We start from the raw sequence: 5,763 nt of genomic DNA on the forward strand, positions 1-5,763 counted from the left end.
TGTGTATGTCGGTGTTGGCTCCAGTGTGGTTTTTTTTGGGGGGGGGGGGGGGGGGAATAAAGGCGTGTATGTTTGGGTCGGCTCCCGTGTGGTTTTTTTGGACGTCTGAATTTGTCTCTCTCCCCGCCTGACTTTGCCCCCCTTTGCGTTAGCCGTCATCTGACTTTGCCCCTCCGTCTCCGGCTTTGCGTCTGTCTTTGTCTCTTTGTCTGTTTGCCTTTGACCGTGCGTGTCGGACTTTGACTGTGCGAGTTGGGGTTGGATGTTGCCTTTGACTGTGTGCATTTGACTTGGACTTTGTGTTGGACTTTGACTGTGTGCATTGGACTTTGATTGTGTTGTAGTTTGTGTGCTGGACTTTGAGAGTGTGCATTGGACTTTGAGTGCCTGTCTTTGACGGACTGTGTTGGACTTTGAGTGACTGTGTAGGATTGTCTTGGACTCTGGGTGTCTGTCTTGGACTCTGGGTGTCTGTCTTGGACTCTGGGTGTCTGTCTTGGACTCTGGGTGTCTGTCTTGGACTCTGGGTGTCTGTCTTGGACTTTGTCTTGGACTCTGGGTGTCTGTCTTGGACTTTGTCTTGGACTCTGGGTGTCTGTCTTGGACTCTGGGTGTCTGTCTTGGACTTTGGGTGTCTGTCTTGGACTCTGAGTGTCTGTCTTGGACTCTGAGTGTCTGTCTTGGACTCTGGGTGTCTGTCTTGGACTTTGTCCTGGACTTTGGGTGTCTGTCTTGGACTTTGTCCTGGACTTTGGGTGTCTGTCTTGGACTTTGTCCTGGACTTTGGGTGTCTGTGTTGGACTTTGTCCTGGACTTTGAGTGTCTGTGTTGGACTTTGTCCTGGACTTTGGGTGTCTGTCTTGGACTTTGTCCTGGACTTTGAGTGTCTGTGTTGGACTTTGTCCTGGACTTTGAGTGTCTGTGTTGGACTTTGGGTGTCTGTCTTGGACTCTGAGTGTCTGTCTTGGACTTTGGGTGTCTGTCTTGGACTGTCTTGGACTTTGGGTGTCTGTCTTGGACTGTCTTGGACTTTGGGTGTCTGTGTTGGACTTTGGGTGTCTGTGTTGGACTTTGAGTGTCTGTGTTGGACTTTGTCCTGGACTTTGGGTGTCTGTGTTGGACTTTGTCCTGGACTTTGGGTGTCTGTGTTGGACTTTGGGTGTCTGTGTTGGACTTTGGGTGTCTGTGTTGGACTTTGGGTGTCTGTGTTGGACTTTGGGTGTCTGTGTTGGACTTTGTCCTGGACTTTGGGTGTCTGTGTTGGACTTTGTCCTGGACTTTGAGTGTCTGTGTTGGACTTTGTCCTGGACTTTGAGTGTCTGTGTTGGACTTTGTCCTGGACTTTGAGTGTCTGTGTTGGACTTTGGGTGTCTGTGTTGGACTTTGAGTGTCTGTGTTGGACTTTGTCCTGGACTTTGAGTGTCTGTGTTGGACTTTGGGTGTCTGTGTTGGACTTTGAGTGTCTGTGTTGGACTTTGTCCTGGACTTTGGGTGTCTGTCTTGGACTTTGTCCTGGACTTTGGGTGTCTGTCTTGGACTTTGGGTGTCTGTGTTGGACTTTGTCCTGGACTTTGGGTGTCTGTGTTGGACTTTGTCCTGGACTTTGGGTGTCTGTCTTGGACTTTGTCCTGGACTTTGGGTGTCTGTCTTGGACTCTGAGTGTCTGTGTTGGACTCTGAGTGTCTGTGTTGGACTCTGAGTGTCTGTGTTGGACTCTGAGTGTCTGTGTTGGACTCTGAGTGTCTGTGTTGGACTTTGGGTGTCTGTGTTGGACTTTGGGTGTCTGTGTTGGACTTTGGGTGTCTGTGTTGGACTTTGGGTGTCTGTGTTGGACTTTGGGTGTCTGTGTTGGACTTTGGGTGTCTGTGTTGGACTTTGGGTGTCTGTGTTGGACTTTGTCCGTCTGTGTTGGACTTTGTCCTGGACTTTGAGTGTCTGTGTTGGACTTTGTCCTGGACTTTGAGTGTCTGTGTTGGACTTTGAGTGTCTGTGTTGGACTTTGGGTGTCTGTGTTGGACTTTGGGTGTCTGTGTTGGACTTTGAGTGTCTGTGTTGGACTTTGGGTGTCTGTGTTGGACTTTGAGTGTCTGTGTTGGACTTTGGGTGTCTGTCTTGGACTTTGTCCTGGACTTTGGGTGTCTGTCTTGGACTTTGTCCTGGACTTTGGGTGTCTGTCCTGGACTTTGGGTGTCTGTCCTGGACTTTGGGTGTCTGTCTTGGACTTTGGGTGTCTGTCTTGGACTTTGTCCTGGACTTTGGGTGTCTGTCTTGGACTTTGTCCTGGACTTTGGGTGTCTGTCTTGGACTTTGGGTGTCTGTCTTGGACTTTGTCCTGGACTTTGGGTGTCTGTCTTGGACTTTGTCCTGGACTTTGGGTGTCTGTCTTGGACTTTGTCCTGGACTTTGGGTGTCTGTGTTGGACTTTGGGTGTCTGTGTTGGACTTTGAGTGTCTGTGTTGGACTTTGTCCTGGACTTTGAGTGTCTGTGTTGGACTTTGTCCTGGACTTTGAGTGTCTGTGTTGGACTTTGGGTGTCTGTGTTGGACTTTGAGTGTCTGTGTTGGACTTTGGGTGTCTGTCTTGGACTTTGTCCTGGACTTTGGGTGTCTGTCTTGGACTTTGTCCTGGACTTTGGGTGTCTGTCTTGGACTTTGTCCTGGACTTTGGGTGTCTGTCCTGGACTTTGGGTGTCTGTGTTGGACTTTGTCCTGGACTTTGGGTGTCTGTCTTGGACTTTGTCCTGGACTTTGGGTGTCTGTCTTGGACTTTGTCCTGGACTTTGGGTGTCTGTCTTGGACTTTGTCCTGGACTTTGGGTGTCTGTCTTGGACTTTGTCCTGGACTTTGGGTGTCTGTCTTGGACTTTGTCCTGGACTTTGGGTGTCTGTCTTGGACTTTGTCCTGGACTTTGGGTGTCTGTCTTGGACTTTGGGTGTCTGTCTTGGACTTTGGGTGTCTGTCTTGGACTTTGGGTGTCTGTGTTGGACTTTGAGTGTCTGTGTTGGACTTTGTCCTGGACTTTGAGTGTCTGTGTTGGACTTTGTCCTGGACTTTGAGTGTCTGTGTTGGACTTTGGGTGTCTGTGTTGGACTTTGTCCTGGACTTTGGGTGTCTGTCTTGGACTTTGTCCTGGACTTTGGGTGTCTGTCTTGGACTTTGTCCTGGACTTTGGGTGTCTGTCCTGGACTTTGGGTGTCTGTGTTGGACTTTGTCCTGGACTTTGGGTGTCTGTCTTGGACTTTGTCCTGGACTTTGGGTGTCTGTCTTGGACTTTGTCCTGGACTTTGGGTGTCTGTCTTGGACTTTGTCCTGGACTTTGGGTGTCTGTCTTGGACTTTGTCCTGGACTTTGGGTGTCTGTCTTGGACTTTGTCCTGGACTTTGGGTGTCTGTCTTGGACTTTGGGTGTCTGTGTTGGACTTTGTCCTGGACTTTGGGTGTCTGTGTTGGACTTTGTCCTGGACTTTGGGTGTCTGTCTTGGACTTTGTCCTGGACTTTGGGTGTCTGTCTTGGACTTTGTCCTGGACTTTGGGTGTCTGTCTTGGACTTTGTCCTGGACTTTGGGTGTCTGTCTTGGACTTTGTCCTGGACTTTGGGTGTCTGTCTTGGACTTTGTCCTGGACTTTGGGTGTCTGTCTTGGACTTTGGGTGTCTGTGTTGGACTTTGTCCTGGACTTTGGGTGTCTGTGTTGGACTTTGTCCTGGACTTTGGGTGTCTGTGTTGGACTTTGTCCTGGACTTTGGGTGTCTGTGTTGGACTTTGTCCTGGACTTTGGGTGTCTGTCTTGGACTTTGTCCTGGACTTTGGGTGTCTGTCTTGGACTTTGTCCTGGACTTTGGGTGTCTGTCTTGGACTTTGTCCTGGACTTTGGGTGTCTGTCTTGGACTCTGAGTGTCTGTGTTGGACTCTGAGTGTCTGTGTTGGACTCTGAGTGTCTGTGTTGGACTCTGAGTGTCTGTGTTGGACTGTCTTGGACTTTGGGTGTCTGTCTTGGACTGTCTTGGACTTTGGGTGTCTGTGTTGGACTTTGGGTGTCTGTGTTGGACTTTGGGTGTCTGTGTTGGACTTTGGGTGTCTGTGTTGGACTTTGTCCTGGACTTTGAGTGTCTGTGTTGGACTTTGTCCTGGACTTTGAGTGTCTGTGTTGGACTTTGTCCTGGACTTTGAGTGTCTGTGTTGGACTTTGAGTGTCTGTGTTGGACTTTGAGTGTCTGTGTTGGACTTTGGGTGTCTGTGTTGGACTTTGAGTGTCTGTGTTGGACTTTGGGTGTCTGTCTTGGACTTTGTCCTGGACTTTGGGTGTCTGTCTTGGACTTTGTCCTGGACTTTGGGTGTCTGTCTTGGACTTTGTCCTGGACTTTGGGTGTCTGTCTTGGACTTTGTCCTGGACTTTGGGTGTCTGTCTTGGACTTTGAGTGTCTGTCTTGGACTTTGTCCTGGACTTTGGGTGTCTGTCTTGGACTTTGTCCTGGACTTTGGGTGTCTGTCTTGGACTTTGAGTGTCTGTGTTGGACTTTGTCCTGGACTTTGGGTGTCTGTCTTGGACTTTGAGTGTCTGTGTTGGACTTTGTCCTGGACTTTGGGTGTCTGTCTTGGACTTTGTCCTGGACTTTGGGTGTCTGTCTTGGACTTTGTCCTGGACTTTGGGTGTCTGTGTTGGACTTTGTCCTGGACTTTGAGTGTCTGTGTTGGACTTTGTCCTGGACTTTGAGTGTCTGTGTTGGACTTTGTCCTGGACTTTGAGTGTCTGTGTTGGACTTTGTCCTGGACTTTGAGTGTCTGTGTTGGACTTTGTCCTGGACTTTGAGTGTCTGTGTTGGACTTTGTCCTGGACTTTGAGTGTCTGTGTTGGACTTTGAGTGTCTGTGTTGGACTTTGAGTGTCTGTGTTGGACTTTGAGTGTCTGTGTTGGACTTTGAGTGTCTGTGTTGGACTTTGAGTGTCTGTGTTGGACTTTGAGTGTCTGTGTTGGACTTTGAGTGTCTGTGTTGGACTTTGTCCTGGACTTTGAGTGTCTGTGTTGGACTTTGTCCTGGACTTTGAGTGTCTGTGTTGGACTTTGTCCTGGACTTTGAGTGTCTGTGTTGGACTTTGTCCTGGACTTTGAGTGTCTGTGTTGGACTTTGAGTGTCTGTGTTGGACTTTGAGTGTCTGTGTTGGACTTTGAGTGTGTGCGTTGGACTTTGAGTGTCTGTGTTGGACGGACTGTGTTGGACTTTGAGTGTGTGCGTTGGACTTTGAGTGCCTGTCTTGGACTTTGAGTGTCTGTCTTGGATTGTCTTGGACTTTGAGTGTCTGTCTTGGACTTTGAGTGTCTGTCTTGGATTGTCTTGGACTTTGAGTGTCTGTCTTGGACTGTCCTGGACTCTGAGTGTCTGTCTTGGATTGTCTTGGACTCTGAGTGTCTGTCTTGGATTGTCTTGGACTCTGAGTGTCTGTCTTGGATTGTCTTGGACTCTGAGTGTCTGTCTTGGATTGTCTTGGACTTTGAGTGTCTGTCTTGGACTTTGAGTGTCTGTCTTGGACTTTGAGTGTCTGTCTTGGACTTTGAGTGTCTGTCTTGGACTTTGAGTGTCTGTCTTGGACTTTGAGTGTCTGTCTTGGACTTTGTCTTGGACTTTGAGTGTCAGTCTTGGACTTTGAGTGTCAGTCTTGGACTTTGAGTGTCTGTCTTGGACTTTGAGTGACTGTGTTGGACTTTGAGTGACTGTGTTGGACTTTGAGTGTCTGTCTTGGACTGTGTTGGACTTTGGGTGTCTGTCT

This window comes from Strix uralensis, chromosome 2, assembly GCF_047716275.1.
Source record: "Strix uralensis isolate ZFMK-TIS-50842 chromosome 2, bStrUra1, whole genome shotgun sequence".
Lineage (NCBI taxonomy): Eukaryota > Metazoa > Chordata > Aves > Strigiformes > Strigidae > Strix > Strix uralensis.